We start from the raw sequence: 19,426 nt of genomic DNA on the forward strand, positions 1-19,426 counted from the left end.
CGCATGTTTAATGATGCTGCGCCTCTTTTCCTTATTCTAACCATTGCACCTATGTCTATGTTTCCGTTTTTTGGCCTATTTTTGGATGCTCAAAATAGATAGATATCACGGCCCTGTTATGACCTCTGCTCCGCTCTTTTTTCAAAAATGATTGTTCCTGTTCTGTCTCCCCCTTTGTGCTAAATTTTCAACAACTCGCTTACATCAGGCATTGTTCCGCCATCGTTTAGGCAAGCTGAAGATATTCCATTTTTGCAAAAAGACAAATGCAGACCTGCGGGAAACAGCAGAAAGAACAGGGGCAGTTCGAAATATATGTCATTGGAATCCTACTGTGCAATGCAGAAGGTTACTGGATTGCATATTGTATAATGCTAAGAGGGGCATTTATAACAAGAATAAAGACCATTGAAGAACACTCTACATCACGTCTTTGCCTTGGCAACGAGGGCTGTGCAGAGGGCACGTGGCGGAGATCACCACCCCAGGAGGAGACGTTGCTCGACCTTCTGTGGCAATTATATGTGCTGTTTGGGGAAAAGGGAAATCTGAAGAAAATACCACTTGAGAGATTGTGTGCTATTGAATCAAGAAAGAGTGTATGCATTCCACTTGCGAACAATTTATCATCGTTCCAAACTGTCTGTGTGAAAAACAAACATGTGAAACATCATATTTGCCGACTTTGGCCCATTTGCTGGCTCGTGCCATGCTGCACTACCAGTGTTGACGCTGTGAAGCTCGCAAACGTTGTGAGATAACCCTGCTGCTGAATGGTGGAGAAAATTAAGGCCCTGATTCAGTGCTTAATTTGAGCCGGTGGTTGCCGGTGGGGTTCACCGGCACTTATTTTTTAGGGCTAGCAGTTATTTCTTCACATAAGACATTACCCGAGACCACACCAGGGATAAAATGCGTCAACAAGAGAGACGCCAGACACCTTTAAGAGTGAGATAACGGAGCATGGAGTGCCTGGCAGTGAATTGAAGAGGCCTGAAGTGGATTCGGGACAGCACACCCTTGCTACTCGCGCTCTGACATTTTATAGCGCCAGCAGAGGGTGTCTGAGCAGCGCTTCGACCACCAGCACTTATCATTTTACAAACAAAGCACTGCCCTGCTAACGAGTTATACAGTATATATTCAACAAGGCCCATCCAATACTCCCACGGGACATGCGTGAAGAACAATCAATATGTAACAATTGTCACTTGGGACTTATTTGAAACCAAAGCAGTCATCTGAAAAGGTCTGCGGGCTCTGAATTTAACTTGTACTTGTTTACACTCTCAACTGAATTGCAAATACATTTATGTATGTCTGTTCCTTATTCCATAATAACAAACCAATCTGAACAAACGAATCCAAACGATAATCCGATATGAGTGCTGGACAACCAACTCAATTGTTCATCGTGTATGCCTTCTTTGCTCATAAATTAATATACAAAGAATCAAACCATCAAGTGTGAGGTAGTGAAACGGTGCGGACGACATGGTGCTCACAAATTATAACACAACGCAAATAAAACATTACAAAAACAGTCACACACTGTGCATTCCCCAAAGGTTCAGTATAGTAAAAGTTTTGGGTCAATAGTGTAGCCTGTACATCAAAGATAATCCCTTATAAATCAAATGTAGCTCTCAACCATGTTGGGGATTTCAGTTGATGTTTTGGCTCCACACCATTCAAGGGGTCTCTCCAGGACACCCTCATACACTGCACAAACCACCGTGATGTCCCGGTTACCTATCTGCAATAAAAGTAAAAACAAAATATACGACCCCATGCTGGTTCAAACATGTGAATGTGCAGTCGGGATTTAATAATGATACTGCAGTACATCATATAACTTTAAGCTGTTGAGCAGGTCCATAAAGATAAACCGGCGCATTACCTTCGCCATTCTGCCTGCTGTGGGTCCCTTAGCACACCATCTATTGATTATTGATTACCAGTTGTGCACAATTCCATGCAGAGATTCCTAGCAGCTGAAACTACCATTACTCACTGGTATTGCTGCAAGGAATCCCACTTATTATGATTTAGGCCCCTCGGAGTGGGTTAACTGTTTGGACATGGAATTACTGTGCAGATTTGTGTTTCCTATTCTGAGTGGTTTCACACTCCCGTTTATCATCTGCTCTGAGCAGATGCTAAAGGGGAGCAGTGGCTTACCTGCAAGGCAAAGGTAGAAGCAGCTCTGGGGGAGGGCTTAGGATGGAAAGAAAAGAATAGTTTTGGCAGAGGTGAGCATTGCCTGCTCTCCACTTGTCAAAGAAAAAGCTTCTTAGGAGCCATTGGACAAGGCTTGGTTGCCGTTGCACTTACAGCCTCATCATGGGCGCTATAAGAAGGAGTGCAGGAGGCAGTACCAAGCCTACAAAACTGGAAAGAGCTTAGATGGAGAATTGACAATAAAGGGACCTGCATGATATTCATAGGCTATCCTGTTTTCAGTGTTTATTTGTTGTGATTTCAGAGGTGTTTTTGTCAGTGATTTCCAAACCTTTTTAAATCAGTGCTTATCAGTGACTATTCAGCTTCCTAGAACCAAAAGAGAAAAAACCTGTGTTTTGCCAGTGTTTACAAAACATGTTGTTATAAGGCTCTTATTTAATACAAAGAAGAAGTAATGCAGGATATGTAGTGTGTTCCCATTGGCAGCATATCGAATGGATTTATGTTAGACTGTTTTAAGCATAGACAGTCTGTTTATTGCACTCTCACTCACTTCTCACTGCCCTCTCTCGCATACCTTCCTCTCTTACACTCACTCTGTCAGGGCTTTGTCTGGTTTACAGGGCTGTTAATGCACTCTAAAATAAGAGTGCTATATTCAAATGTTTTAGTAAACAAGTTCCTGGATGCATTTGGGGAGAGGGGAGTCATTCACCTACTCTTTCCAGAATATTATGGAATTCTTAGGGTGGTCATCCTGCCAACAGTATAGTGCCTTGAGAAACCTTTAACATTGTGTATAACACCAGATTCATTTGAAGCCCTACATTCTAATGCTCTTGAAGCTTGAAACATGCTTGCTGTGAGAAATTGTATTATTGGTTGAGTGATGTGTTAATCCTGCTCAAGCAACAGCCACAATCCCTGTCAGGTTGAACCACAAAAATTACTAAATTAACCTATGTGTAACCCTCTGGTAGCGTGTGCAAAAGCAGTCAGGCTTAATTTAGAGGCAATGTGTAAAGTATTTATGTAGCAATAAACATTGATAAAGTGAAAACACAAAACAACAAAAATACAATTAGTAGAATTTTTAAAGTTTAGGGTAAAAACTAGCACTTAAAACATCAAAGCACTGAGAGCAGACATCTAGTTGCACAAGATAAGAGCAAAGTCGAAAATTATGCCCAAACATGATGAAGCACAAGTCAGATACAAAAAGTGGATTGGGCCCAGTCAGCGCTTACATTCAGACCTAGAAGAAATTTAAATAAAAAGTTGCTTGGAAAGATAAACTTCAGCAAGGCAAGGCTGCATGCAGGTGGCATCCAAAGAGGAGGCATCAATGTCAGGGAATATTGGACAAATTCACGGTGAAGATTAATTCGTTCGGGCTTAGTCTCTTTTTTGGACATTAAAAATCTCCAGTGGGACAAGGCTAGAGGCTGCAGCCAATAAGAGCTCCAATAATCAAGATACCCCTTTGATGAAAGACTGCTGAACAGAATTTGCTGCTGCAGAGAAGAACGCAGTGGGAGCTGCGTCAAAGTCATGTCGAACGGTGATGCACCTTGGGTGTATAAATGAGGAGATTAGTCCTAGTCTCCTCTTGGTTCCTAGATCAGGTTTTAGGCAAAAAACCTAAGTCCCAAGTTTTGGATTTTGGCAATCTGGCTACTTTTAACACCACCACCAAAGGTCCAGGACTGGAGGGGCACTTCTTAGGTGCGGAGGTTATGAAATAATCAGGCTGGTTTCAGGTATGGAGTCAAGATGGCTAGAGCTTCTCTGTCCAAAAGACTCTGATCAGGAGACCAGCCAACTAGCCCTTGGAGTCACTCTGGAAGTCCTGGGTTCAACTGTGGAACAGGGCTCAACCAACAGGGCAGGCCTCTGAGGGCTCATAAAAGGCTTCAGGAAGGAGAACAGTCCTTCAATTGTCAGCAAAACAGTCTTCTGAAATACACAGCAAGCCTTTGCAGCAAAGCAGTCTTCTGAAATACACAGCAAGCCACAGCAGCAGGCAGTCCTCTGAGAGTCCTTCCGCAGGTCCAAAAAGTGAACTGACGAGGGGGTCTGATAGTCCTATTTTTATAAATGGTTCCTTCCTTGAAGGAGAAGATTTTAGGGAATTCCCTTTGAGGTACTCAAAGTTTCCTGCCTCCAAACTGGCTAAATGAACAATGCAGTGGTGACAAGAACTTTGTGTGAAGGCAGGGCACAGACTATTCAGTTGCAAGTATGGCTGTGCCCAGCTCCACCCCCTATCCTGCCAGTGATTTTCCATCCAGACACACTTAATACTTCTATTGTGTCGCTGCCTGGGAGGAATAAGCAAATTCTAACTGCTAACCACACCCCGTCATGTGACCCAGAAAAAGACTGCAGCAACCAAATAGCTAGGGCAGGAAAATGCTCCTTTCTAAAAGTGGCACGTTCAAAGTTACAACTCAAAATCTCACTTTACCATTAAAGAGGGTTTAAAATTACAATTTCCTAGACACCAAACATGAAAAAAATACCTGCTCACAATTGCAAGTTAGCACTTTTTAAATGTAATAGTGTTACACTATGGGAGAAGTATACTTCCCAGGAGTGAAAAACACATTTAGGGGGTTTTCACTACCAGGACATGAAAAACTTAAAAGTACATGTTCAACCTTTTAATTACAATGCACTTTGCCCAATGGGCTACCTAGGGACTCTTGTAAGGATGACGCATATGCAATAAAAAAGGAATTTAAGGCTTGTCAAGAGGGTTATTGTGCCAAGTCCAGTTAGTAGTTTAAAACTGCATGTAGGCTGATACGGTGAGCCGGGGGCATGAGTTAGGGGGGTATTGAACTGAGTGGCATAATAAGTGCTGCAGGTCCACTAGCATCATTTAATTTACAGACCTTAGGTATGCGGTATGCCACTTCACTAGAGACTTATAAGTAAATTAAATACACTTGTAAGCCAATGTTCCCATGTTTTAGGGGTGAGCATCAGCACTTCAGCACTGGTTAGTAGTGGTAAAGTGCACAGAGTCCTAATACCAACAAAAATGAGTTCAGCTAAAATAGGAAGGGTGAAAGCAAAATGTTCAGGGGTTACAGTGCAAAGAGGACCAAATCCAACATTCAACCCTTCTTTTCTGCACTTTTTGCAAGACTACATTAAGGTGGTGTTTTTAGGACATTCATAGCTGTCAAGTATCCCAATGACAAATGTATCACTTAAAATCAATCCTGATCTTTAAACGGATATCACTTTCCATTCTGAGATTTGAAAGTTTGCTATTGACATTGTAACAATGGGCTCAAAAGCCTTTGCAAATAATGCACAGTTGTGTAAAAAGCTAGGATTAGCAGAAGGTATCACTCATAGTAATGGGGGGCCTTACAGATATATATTTTGTTGGTATGTGGAGAGCCTTGGATCATGTTTCTATTACTATCCCATGTGCATGGAGACAGCACTCTTTTCACAGGTGCCTGTCCAGATACCTTGCATTAAATGTTTAATGCCTGGAGTGTTTGGCAGCTTACTTGCTACTCAATACTGCCTTATTAGAAGAGGGGTCTTGTGTATCAAAGGGTTTTACCCATTCTGTGTCCGTGGGTAAATGTGACAGTTATTGACTAAGATTGTTATAAGCCTGTCATTTCACCAATCAGTGAAAGAATTTAACACTGCTACAATATCAAATTGTAGTGAATCTTAGTTTGTTTTAATGGGATACAGGTGTTACCTTAGCCTTTGGCTTGCAGACTCGTGCCCCCGTCACCTAGTGACTTTTACCCTACTTAGCTTGCTCTGTTTTAGTGCATTTATTTAATTAAATCTTTTAAGATGGCTGCCTTGTTTTTAGTTAGGCCCATGTTTTAGTTTTGCGTTAACAATGCCACTGCGCTAAGGCGTCAATATCAAGTGACAAAGATAAACAAACTGTAGGTGTTCACATTTGGTACTTTCCCTCTTCACGCTTTCGAGGGAATTGTTTATATGAATTACCGTCCCAAGCATGTCTTGTTATTTATTGTTTGGGAACACACCTACGTCAGAGGTCCAAGCAGATCTGTATAAATACTCCTCACTTAAACAGATAGTCAGAGGGATTCCGACCAGATGCCATCGCTGCTATTGATGCTGCACGTCACCTTGACGCTGACCCAGTCTTCGTGTCCCTACGGAGTCTGAGCTAGAGACCTCATTCCAAATTAACAAGGGTTGGGGGCTCTTCTCATGGACATGGCGTTGGCAGATTAGGTTTAACATACGTAGCTCTTTTTTAGGTTAGAGGTTAGGCTCATCATGCTAGTGTATTAGGACATATTTCACATCTCCTGTCATTACATATTACTGCAAGATGGTGGGGGTCTTTGTATTAATTACTCTTGTCTTTACCATTCTGTTTCTTGCACTGTTCGTTATCCCAATCATTGCAGCCCATGCAACTTATTGCAGATTGCAATTTTGCTAAATAAAACCTATTGAAACTTTACTGCATCTTCTTTGTTGCCTGTGTTTGAGTGAGCCATGTTGTTCATGTGAGAAAGGGATAATCTCCGTTTAACCACGACGCTCCCTGAGATGTCACACTCTTGAGTCCATGCATAAAGGCTGCCACAAATTACCATTTACTGCTTAGGCTTATGGTGAGGTGCTACTTGTGAGCCAGGAGGGTTTGGACGACAGTTGTGACTTGTTGCGTCTTGTAGGATTGGCATAGTCACCTACAAACATACGTACTGTCATCCTTAAACCAGCACTCTTGCCTAGAGCAAGAGTCCAGCTACAAAAAAATATGATTTTAATATTTCCAGATTCTTCACAGTGTACAGCAAACTTAGATCAACTTTAAAACATGATTCTAATCTCTGCACCTTCAATCCAAGCATTTATATTTGGAAAAAAAACAAAAGAAGAAACAGTATTTTTGTGATAACATTAAACACAAAAATCTCAAGTAGAATAATCACAGACCAGTCTTTCTTGCTGATACCTTATACGAGAACGTTACATTGTGTTGGCTCCTTCAGGAAGTAATATAAATTATTCATTCTCTCTCACTCTTCTTTAAATGGCATTTTAGTTTGTGTTTGTGCAATTATGTATCAGTGTATATTTGTTTACACCAATGAGGATTGTTTCCCGTTTAGTGAGGTTTAATCATTTATTATAGGTTTAAACCTAAATCAAGATAGCCTAGTTCTGCCCTAAGAACATGTAACCACTAATAATTCCACCCTGTCAGAAATATGGCCAAATGCAGATTTGGTAACTCTGGCAGGGAACACTGAGCTGTATTCCCATAAGGGCCTTCAATGATTAATGTGTGCAAGCACCATATGTCTTCTTAAAGTATGAGGCAGAAGTGATGATGTAATTATTTATGTTTCTGCTTTGAGAAGTTTCTTAATTTCTTTGTTAATTTGGAATCGCTGGGATAGTTAATGAAAGGATGGAGAAAAATAGTACCTATGTGATGTCTTCCAGAGGATAGAGTATGTGTTTATGCAAGATAAAATGTCACAAGTTTTGTTATGCAGGACATATAGGGGGTCATTCCAACCCTGGCGGTCGGTGTTAAAGCGGCGGCCAACCCGCCAACAGACAGGCGGTAAAAAAAATTGAATTCTGACCCTGGCGTAAACCGCCAACACAGCCCGCCACTTTAACACTCCGACCGCCACGGCGGGACAAACAAACAGCGCGGCGGTCACCGCCAACAGACAGGCGGCAGACAATGTACCGCCCACCCTATCACAACTCACCAATCCACCACCTTTTCCGGGGCGGGAGCCCCGCCGATAAAAACACAGCGGAAACAGAATACGAACGGGAAAACGCTCACCTCTACACACTCCACGAGGAATCTGGACAGCATGGAACTAGAACTACACATCCTACCAGCTATTGTCTACCTGCTCCTCTACCAGGAGCACGAACGCCGGCGCAGAAGACAACGGTGAGTACTGCACCTACGACACAGGGGAGGGGGAGGAGAAAAGATTACGGGCACACACATACGCGACACACCCAATCAATGCAGAGCAACAACTCAGAGTGACACCCCCCAAACCCCCCGGAAGAATGCAAAGACAAAATAATATTATCATGATAATCAAATATAATGTAAGGCAAAGTAAAAAATAAATCGAACATCTTATAACTATATACACATATGTAAATTGTCCTGTCAAAATAGGCTTTCAGTCATTGTACGTGGGCCAATGGTCCTCAACACATGGGCAAAGCCCACACAGGAGACCCCAATCCATAGGAGAGAACACTGCAGGGGCATCAGATAGCAAAACTACAGGCACCTCAGGGGGAAGGGAAGGGGGGGCACCTCAGCCACATGAGTCCACGACGCCAGATCCACGAGGGGCCTCCATGGCCACTGTTCCATCCTGGGGAGTGCAAAGCCACAGTCTCTCAAGTCTCTACAGTGGGTGGGTTGCCCACTGTTCCATCCTGGGAAGTGCAAAGCCACAGTCTCTCAAGTCTCTACAGTGGGTGGCTTGCCCACTGTTCCATCCTGGGGAGTGCAAAGCCACAGTCTCTCAAGTGGATTACAGACTCCACTGGCACTGGAGGAGTCTTGGTGCCCAGAGTGTATCGTGCAGCCCTGCCCGACACAGATCCAGGCCTGCCCCTTCTGCCAATGGGCCAGCGGTGCTTGAGAGGAAGGGCCCAGCGGAGCGGTGCAGAGACGGCGGTGGCCAGCGGAGCGGTGCTTGAGAGGAAGGGCCCAGCGGAGCGGTGCTTGAGATGAAGGGCCCAGCGGAGCGGTGCATGAGATGAAGGGCCCAGCGGAGCGGTGCTTGAGATGAAGGGCCCAGCGGAGCGGTGCTTGAGAGGAAGGGCCCAGCGGAGCGGTGCTTGAGAGGAAGGGCCCAGTGGAGCGGTGCAGAGACGGCGGTGGCCAGCGGAGCGGTGCTTGAGATGAAGGGCCCAGCGGAGCGGTGCTTGAGATGAAGGGCCCAGCGGAGCGGTGCAGAGACGGCGGTGGCCAGCGGAGCAGTGCTTGAGAGGAAGGGCCCAGCGGAGCGGAGCTTGAGATGAAGGGCCCAGTGGAGCGGTGCTTGAGATGAAGGGCCAAGCGGAGTGGTGCTTGAGAGGAAGGGCCCAGCGGAGCGGTGCAGAGACGGCGGTGGCCAGCGGAGCGGTGCTTGAGATGAAGGGCCCAGCGGAGCAGTGCTTGAGATGAAGGGCTCAGCGGAGCGGTGCTTGAGATGAAGGGCCCAGCGGAGCGGTGCAGAGACGGCGGTGGCCAGTGGAGCGGTGCTTGAGATGAAGGGCCCAGCGGAGCGGTGCTTGAGATGAAGGGCCCAGCGGAGCGGTGCTTGAGATGAAGGGCCCAGCGGAGCGGTGCAGAGACGGCGGTGGCCAGCGGAGCGGTGCTTGAGAGGAAGGGCCCAGCGGAGCGGTGCTTGAGATGAAGGGCCCAGCGGAGCGGTGCTTGAGATGAAGGGCCCAGCGGAGCGGTGCTTGAGAGGAAGGGCCCAGCGGAGCGGTGCAGAGACGGCGGTGGCCAGCGGAGCGGTGCAGAGACGGCGGTGGCCAGCGGAGCGGTGCTTGAGATGAAGGGCCCAGCGGAGCGGTGCTTGAGAGGAAGGGCCCAGCAGAGTGGTGCAGAGACGGCGGTGGCCAGCAGAGCGGTGCTTGAGAGGAAGGGCCCAGCGGAGCGGTGCTTGAGATGAAGGGCCCAGCGGAGCGGTGCTTGAGATGAAGGGCCCAGCGGAGCGGTGCTTGAGATGAAGGGCCCTGTTCAGCGGTGCTTGAGATGAAGGGCCCAGCGGAGCGGTGCTTGAGATGAAGGGCCCAGCGGAGCGGTGCTTGAGAGGAAGGGCCCAGCGGAGCGGTGCAGAGACGGCGGTGGCCAGCGGAGCGGTGCTTGAGATGAAGGGCCCAGCGGAGCGGTGCTTGAGATGAAGGGCCCAGCGGAGCGGTGCAGAGATGGCGGTGGCCAGCGGAGCGGTGCTTGAGATGAAGGGCCCAGCGGAGCGGTGCTTGAGATGAAGGGCCCAGCGGAGCGGTGCTTGAGAAGAAGGGCCCAGCGGAGCGGTGCTTGAGATGAAGGGCCCAGCGGAGCGGTGCTTGAGAGGAAGGGCCCAGCGGAGCGGTGCAGAGACGGCGGTGGCCAGCGGAGCGGTGCTTGAGAGGAAGGGCCCAGCGGAGCGGTGCTTGAGATGAAGGGCTCAGCGGAGCGGTGCTTGAGATGAAGTGCCCAGCGGAGCGGTGCTTGAGAGGAAGGGCCCAGCGGAGCGGTGCAGAGACGGCGGTGGCCAGCGGAGTGGTGCTTGAGATGAAGGGCCCAGCGGAGCGGTGCTTGAGAGGAAGGGCCCAGCGGAGCGGTGCAGAGACGGCGGTGGCCAGCGGAGCGGTGCTTGAGAGGAAGGGCCCAGCAGAGCGGTGCTTGAGATGAAGGGCCCTGTTCAGCGGTGCTTGTCTTGAAGGGCCCTGTTCAGCGGTGCTTGTCTTGAAGGGCTCTGTTCAGCGGTGCTTGTCTTGAAGGGCCCTGTTCAGCGGTTCTTGTCTTGAGGGGCCCTGTTCAGCGGTGCTTGTCTTGAAGGGCCCTGTTCAGCGGTGCTTGTCTTGAAATGCCCTGTTCAGCGGTTCTTGTCTTGAAGGGCCCTGTTCAGCGGTTCCCGAGACGGCGGGGCCCTGTTCAGCGGTGCTTGCCATGTGTCTCCAGGGCACCAGATCCGGCCAATATATGGTGTTCACTCGCCATCCGACTTCTCGCTTGCGGGGCCCTCCTGTGCTGGTGTCCCGTGCCCGTGGGTGTCCTCCTTCAACCCCGGAATGGGGCTTGTTGGCCCCTCCTGGGCAGCTCGCCTGCTGCCGGACTTGTCGGCCATGCTGCCCTTGCCATCCTTCCGTGAGTCTCTGTGGCCCTTGCCTCCCTTTGTAGATGTGCTAGGTGGCACCCCACTTCCTGACGGTGCAAGGGTAGTGCCTGTGAAGCCTGCCGTCTCTGTCCTCTCGCGCCGGGCCTTCCCTTTTTTGGATTTCTTCCCAGGGGGTGGGCTGGCTGTCCCCTTACTGCTGGCCAATGTACCTGCCCTTGAAGGCGGTGGACTCCAATATCCCTGGACGATGGTCCTTGTAGGTCCAGGGGTTGTGGTGGCTGAGGTGCTGATTGGACTCTTACGAGATGGAGGGGGTGGGTCAGGTGATGGAAAGAGGTTAATTTTAGACAGGAAAAACTTTTTAGGAGCAATGGGAAGGGTAGGGGCAGTGGGTATGGGAGTGGAGGAAGAGGATGTGGTTGTAGGAGAGTCAAGTGTGCTGTCTTTGGGTGCAGGTGCTTGTGACGGAGGCTGTCGAGAGGTGGATGGCTGTTGGGTGGGTGGCTGCCTGCGTTTGTGTGGTTTGGAAGAGGGAGTGACAGACACAGTGGGAGAGGACACAGGGGACGTGTAAATGGCAGTGGGGGTAGTGACTGCACGTGTGCGGAGTGTTCTGGTGGGTGTGCTGGTGATGGACGTAGTGGCTGAGGATGTTGTGCATGCAAGTGTGAGTGGAGACGTCACAGGGAGGGAGGAGGGAGACGAGGAGGAGGGGGACACAGAGGAGGCAGTGGCTGTTGGTATGTCTGCATGTGGCTGTTGCTTGTGTGAATGCTTGTGTGGTGCTTATGTCTGGATGAGCTGCCCTTGGGTGTTGAGGTGTGTGCAGGCTGGTCTGTAGGTGTGTCTGGGATAGGCAGAGGAACAGGGGAGTGGGACTGGGTGGAGGGAGATGGAGGAGGGAGGCAGGAGACAGGGACAATGGCTGCCGTCAGTGCTGAGGCCAGAGCGTTGAACGATCGCTGATGGGCAGCCTGACCCGAATGAATGCCCTCCAGGTATGCATTGCTCCGGTGCACCTCCCTTTCTACACCCTGGATGGCATTCCAAAGGGTAGACTGCCCAACAATGAGCGTCCGGAGGAGGTCAATGACCTCCTCACTGAGGGCAGCAGGGGTAACTGGGGCAGGGCCTGAGGTGCCTGGGGCGAAGGAGATGCCCGCCTTGGTGTGCGAGCGGGCACGGGGCGAACGCTGAGGGGCTGCTTGGAGGGCTGTACCTGTTGTAGCGGTGGGCATGGATGTTGCCGCCACCACAAGGGAGCTCCCTTCCGAGGACGTGTCTGTGTCGCTGATGTCTCCACGGGTCCCTGTTGTGGAGCCCCCCTCGCCCTCCGTCTCACTGGTGAAATCAGAGTCCGTTGCATGGCCCTCTGGGGCCATGTGAGATGCAGCTCCCTCGTGCTCCGATGCCACTTCTCCTCCGCCTGATGATGCTAATGCACACATGAACAGGAAGAGCAGCAATAAAAGGGAGGGGAACAGAAAGACACATTGAGTGCATGCATTTGCAACACAGTTGGCGGAGAGGACAGACACAGAAGCCCCCTGCACTACGCCGCGTACTTGGGGTACACTACTCAATCACTGAGACTTGCCCTACAAGCCAATGGACGACAACTGCACACATAGGTGACACAGGGCCATGGATAGCTGTACTTGGCACCCTACAGAGGTGGGGGGCGGGGGCACAGGGCCATGCCTTACGGGTGGGACTAGCCTACGGAAATCGCCCTGGCCTAGGGATACCCACAGCCCTCCTCCCCCACCCAGACACCTCCACTGCGCGCAATATCAGCTGAATGTGCTGGTACTCACCCCCTTGTGTCTGCTGTGATGTCCTCACGCGCCCATCCAAATCTGGGTAGGCCCCTGCCAGGATCCGAGACATCAGGGGGGTCAATTGACGAGTGGCACCCCTCCTACGTTGGGAGGCCATCCCCAGCAGAGCCTCCCCGGTCTTTCAGCTCCCGCGGCGGATGTCCTCCCACCTCTTGCGGCAGTGGGTGCCCCGTCTGTTGTGGACCCCCAGGGTCCGGACGTCCTTGGCGATGGCACGCCAAATGTCTATTTTCTGATGGGCGCTGACCTATGTGACATGTACAGGGAGAGGAAATAAAATATCATCATTTTCTGCATGCTCGATATGAGTGGCCCCCCCTCCCCACCCTTGCTATATGGCACATGCTCTCATCTGTCGTTTGATGCATGCCTCATTCGCTCCCCTCCCCACCATTGTTCATTCACCCCACTCAACCCAGGCATTGGCCATAAAGCATGGTCCCAGTGTACTTACCTGTTGGTCTGGAGGACCGTAGAGTAGCGCATACTGGGGGAGGACCCCATCGACGAGTTTCTTCAATTCTTCAGAAGTGAAGGCAGGGGCCCTTTCCCCAGTCGCAGCAGCCATTGTCTCTTCCAGACCGAGGTCACAGCAGCACTTGCAATATAGGTCCTCTCCTGTGGATGATCAGGTCTCGAGTGATTAAGCAGATAGAAAATGGCGGTCACGCCCACGGCGGTGCGTACCGCGGCGGTACGTACCGCGACCGCCGGCGCACATCGTCATTGGCTCCTGAAACCCATAGGGTTCAATGTTAACCAATGCGGCTTTGCACCGCGGTCTTCGACCGCCTACCGCCACGGTGTGCCACGCCAGCGCATTGACCTCACATCCCACTGTCACACTTCACAGGTCAGGCAGCCGCCATTTCACGGGCCCACATGGCTTAAATTCTACTGCGTCACACAGGCCTAGGCCTTGCATCGCCACTCAAACAAGCCATTCAATGCATAGAGATTCATGTACTGTGCAAGCTGTGGGAACGTTCCTGTGGGTTGATTGACTCTGTGCTCCATGTTGTCCTTCATAGGCACCGTCCACTGGGACTTGCGAGGAGATGGAGGAATGTTCCTGTGTACAGACCGCTGGTGGACCTGTCGACAATGGAAGAAAGACATGTCATACTGACATACAGACTTGACAGAGCCACTATACAGGAACTGTGTGCCCAGTTGGAGCCAGACCTGATGTCACCCATCCGAAAACCCACAGGGATTCCCCCTCTAGTGCAGGTTCTGTCAGTACTCCATTTCTTTGCAAGTGGGTCATTTCAGACAATAGTGGCCATTTCATCAGGGATGTCTCAGCCTATGTTTTCAAAGGTGTTGTCCAGAGTGTTGTCTGCCCTGATGAAATACATGCGGAGCTACATTGTATTTCCTGAGGTTGGCGATTTGGCTACAGTGAAGGGTGATTTCTATGCCCTTGGACATATTCCCAGCATCATTGGTGCCATTGATGGGACCCATGTGGCTTTGGTACCCCCCAGAGGAAGTGAACAGGTGTACAGGAACAGAAAAAGTTATCATTCGATGAATGTCCAGGTGGTCTGTTTGGCTGACCAGTACATCTCCCATGTAAATGCCAAGTTCCCTGGGTCAGTGCATGACGCGTACATCATGCGAAATAGCAGCATCCCTTATGTGATGGAACAGCTACAGAGACACCGTGTGTGGCTAATTGGTGACTCTGGTTACCCCAACCTGTCTTGGCTACTGACCCCAGTGAGGAATCCCCGGACCAGGGCAGAGGAACGGTACAATGAGGCCCATGGGCGTCCTAGGAGAGTGATCGAACGCACCTTCGGCCTCCTGAAGGCCAGGTTTAGGTGCCTGCATATGACAGGTGGGTCCCTAATGTACTCACCAAAGAAGGTGTGCCATATCATCGTGGCCTGCTGTATGCTTCACAACCTGGCTTTGCGACGCCAGGTGCCTTTCCTGCAGGAGGATGGTCCAGATGGTGGTGTTGTGGCAGCTGTGGAGCCTGTGGAGAGTGAAGAGGAGGAAGACGACGGGGACGACACAGACAACAGGGACACAGTGATACAACAGTATTTTCAATAACACACAGGTACGAATCAACACCGCCATTTTACATGTACTTACAGTCTCCTGCCTCTCTACTGTCTGAGTTTCCCCCCAGATTATGTTAACTGAGTTGTGACTTTCCCTTCCGTTTTCAGAGATGTGGGCCCCACTGCGTGTCCTCTGCTTTGTTTGCCCATGGACTACAGCTGTGTGACAGTGGTATGTTGTCATCACAATGTAACTGAACATTTTGGCACCGTTACGTCTAATACATTTGTTCAAAATACAAGCAGACTCCAGATAATTTTAGTGCAATAAGTGATTTTATTTAAGTGCTAAATTCAGGGACATGCTTGAAAATCGGTGATGGGTGATGGTGGAGTATTGTCCATGGCAGAGTCCAGATTTTCAGTCTCACAGGTGCATTGTCCATATGCCTGTGGAAGGATGGAGCAGGGGCAGTTTAAGGTTGGACAGGGTGACAATGTGGGACAGTGGGATGACATCAGGGGGTATCCTTTGCTGGTGGGGTTCTTGGCATCCTACTCTGTCTTCTTCCGAGATCTCAGGCCCCGCTTGCGGGGTGGTTCTTCTTCTGCAGGAGGTGGGGTTCTGGTTGCCTGTTGTTGTGTGCGGGCCTCCTGTCCACTAGCGCCGGCAGAGGTGGTAGCCTGTTCTTGGTCCATGCTAGTGACAGGGGCCCTTTGTGGTGCCACATGGTCCCGCAATGTGGTGACAATCTGGTTAAGAGCCACGACGATGGTCACCATTGCGGAACTAATGCTTCGGAGTTCTTCCCTGAACCCCATGTACTGTTCCTCCTGCAGTACCTGGATCTCCTGGAACCTGGCCAGTACCGTAGCCATCGTCTCCTGGGAGTGGTGGTATGCTCCCATGATGGAGGAGAGGGCCTCGTGGAGAGTGGGTTCCCTGGGCCTGTCCCCCCCCCTGTCGCACAGCAGCCCTCCCAGTTCCCCTGTTTCCCTGGGCCTCTGTCCCCTGGACTGTGTGCCCACTACCACTGCCCCCAGGTCCCTGCTGTTGTTGGGGTGGTGGGTCAACCTGGGTGCCCTGTAGTGGTGGACACACCGCTGATTGACGTGTCCTGGAGACAGAGGCATGGGCCCGCTGAGTGGGAGCTGTGCTGGTGTTCCCAGAGGGGGGTAGGTCTGCTGTGGCCTGTGGCTGTGTGAGGGGAACCGACTGTCCCAAGGTCCCCGATGGGCCGGGCTGGTCATCTGGGTCCAGGGAGACAGAGCTGCTGTCATCACTGGGGGCCTCTTCTGGGGGTGGGATGGACATTTCTGGACCCTCCTGGGTGGTGTGGTGGCATTCGGGTCCTGCAGGGGTATAAGAGTATGGTTATTGCTTCTGTGTGTGCCATAGCGTGCAATGGGTGGGTGCCCGTGTACCCCAGTGCTGGCATTCCCTTGTGGGGGCTGTTGTGATGGTGGCTTGTGGGGGAGATGGGTATGTGCAGTGGGAATGCTTTGGTGATGGGTGTCCATGCTTTGTGGACGCATGCAGGGCTAGGTGTTGGGATGGGTGGGTTGTGAGGGTGAGCCATTTGCAAGGAGTTGGTGTGATGGGGGTGGGGGTGAGGGTGGGAGTATGATTTGGCATGCAGGTGGGGTGGGGGGAATGAAGTAGTGAAGATTTGACTTACCAGAGTCCAATCCTCCAGCTACTCCTGCGAGGCCCTCAGGATGCAGGATGTGCAAGACTTGCTTCTCCCATGCTGTAAAATCTGGGGGAGTAGGTAGGGGTCCGCCGGCAGTCTTCTGCACCGCGATGTTGTGCCTTGATACCATGGAACGCACCTTCCCCCGTAGGTCGTTCCACCGCTTCCTGATATCGTCCCGATTTCGTGGATGCTGTCCCACAGCGTTGACCCTGTCCACTATTCTTTGCCATAGCTCCATCTTCCTGGCAATGGTGGTGTGCTGCACCTGTGTCCCGAAGAGCTGGGGCTCTACCCGAACTATTTCCTCCACCATGACCCTGAGTTCTGCGTCAGAAAACCTGGGGTGTCTTTGGGGTGCCATGGGGTGGTGTGGATGAGGTGTGGGGTGCTGTATGTGTTGTAGAGTGTGGTGAGTGTGGTGGTGTGTGGTGTTTTGTGCGTGGATATTGTGTGGGTGATGTTGTGATTTGCCTCTGTGTGATGGTGTACTCTATTCTGTGCTGTCTCTCTCTGGCCTTCAGTCGCAATTGTGGTCGTAAGGGTTTGTGGGTGATGTGGGTGTGTGTTTTATATTGTATTGGGTGTGTGGGAGTGTTGTGTGTATGTGTCTCAGGTGTGTGTATTTTGAATTGTCCAATGTGGCTGTGTTTTGTAAAGGTGTGTGTATTTTGAGCGCGCGGTGTGTACCGCCAATGGAATACCGCGGTTGAAAGACCGCTGCGGGGATTTGTGGGTCGGAATGGCATGGGCGTATTTCTGTTGGCGTGACGGTGGAGGTTTGGTCATCGCCAGTTTTTCGCTGGCCGTTGGTGTGGCGGACTTGTGTTGATGTCGGGTTTTTGGCGGTTTGCCAGTTGTGGGTCAGAATGACTGTGGTGGTTTACCGCGCCCGCGGCGGTGTTATGGCGGTCTTCTGACCGGCGGTAAGCGCCTTCTACTGCCGAGGTCAGAATGACCCCCATAATCTGAAGTAGCTCATGAATTGCAAGAAAAATAATTTTATGAGTACGGAGGAGGGGCATTTTGACAAAGGTGTGTAGAACTAAGTCTGCATAAACTTAATGTGCGTACACAATGAGGTGTATTATGAGGGGAAAAACGGTGCACTAAGGAAAATTTCAACAATAAGTAAAAATAAACTATCTTCACTGTATGCAACGGTGCACTACTATGGGGAATACACCCTAACCTGCTATCAGAGCATGGTGCTGATAACGCCAAGGTCGCTGGTTCGATCCCCGTACTGATAAAGAATACCGGAATATTTGTGTTGGAATTAAATGGACACTGGAAACTAATGCAACAACTCTAGTGTATTCAGTTTACTTGGAATCAGATGGACTGCTGATTTTGGACTTATGAAATTTATTATTGACTGAATTTTAGAGCAGTTATTCCATGTTTATAAAATCGAGTTTCAAGAAATAGCTATAAAACGTACTCATCAAGTAATTATTGATTAAGTGAGCGGGTGCTTTTGACATATTTGATGGGACACTTACAAGTGAAGAGAAAGGAGTCCTTACTTTAGGGAGTTTTAATTTAGATCAACGGGTGCCACAATTTGTACATAAACTTAATGTGATTGAAGACATATGTGAAAGGAAATGATTTTAGAGAAAATATTCTGAAAGAGTAAGTAAAGAAGATGAAAAATGTAAAAAGAACAGATGAATTAATAAAAACACTGTGTGATATAAATGTGTGGGGAACTGTGTAAGTACTAGCAGTAGCTGGTAGTCTTTATACATTAATAATGAATGAGTCATTAGCTACTTTATTGAATAGAAAGTTGGATGACCTTTCATCTACTAGTCCCCCCCAAACAAAAATTGATCAAAAGCCGAAACTCTAGTTTACCTACCAGACAGGTTCAGCCAAGCACCCAAGAGTGACGGACATTCCAAGAAGAATGGAGATGCACCACCTAATTTGGCTATACAGTATTATTTTCCTTTTTAACAATCATCATTTTTAGAACTGGGTGGGTTAACTTAGTTCAGTCTCCCATAATTTGTATTTTTCAAACCTAGATGACATAACATTTAGAGATATACTTACTATCTTGGGTCTCTCTGGAGCAGAAGGACTGTTTGCAATGTATTTAATTCAACTGTGTCATACTTATCCATTCATCATTTCCTTCCACAACATATTGATGATGGCGTGTTTGTCTCACCAATGATGAATATTGTCATGGTTTCTTTCATGTGGTGTTTGTCTTGTTACACCATCCTCAAATCCCCTTTCCCAACCCTTCATTGAGACCCCTAACCCTCTAACCAAGGGCTGTGTGATTTATTGAGGTGTGAATTAATTTTACACCATAAATGGATCACACACTTGCTGAGGCGGATGTGGTGAATGCGACACCAAAGCATAGCATGGCCTTCTATTACCTGAGCAATATTCCACACCAGCCCCATCAACATCATCATTAAGGCCTGTTGGGTTGTGTGTTGTATAAACGCTCAACCTTGTCCAACCACTCTTGACTCTGAGCCAACTTCTCCTGACTCCATGATTTCATTTCCCAAGTTTACTTTTTAAATACTAGTTCCCCACCATTGCTCAGAAGAAGTTGATATTGCTAGTTTTTATTATTGTATCAGGTCTTCTTTGTTGTGTGTCAAATACTGTCATTGTGGTAGTCTGGACTCAGTCTTCTTAAACTTATGACATAGTATGACCCACTTACTCTCTGTTTTCTTTCAGTCTAGTTGGCAGTAAAGGATAACCCGTTGGAGTTCGCCTAGATGGGAGTGGCATCTTCTTTCGTTCCTGTTTCTTCCCAGTTAGCGTTCTAGCCTGCTACTAAGACTACCTACCACCCCCTTAAGATT

Source organism: Pleurodeles waltl, chromosome 8, assembly GCF_031143425.1.
Source record: "Pleurodeles waltl isolate 20211129_DDA chromosome 8, aPleWal1.hap1.20221129, whole genome shotgun sequence".
Lineage (NCBI taxonomy): Eukaryota > Metazoa > Chordata > Amphibia > Caudata > Salamandridae > Pleurodeles > Pleurodeles waltl.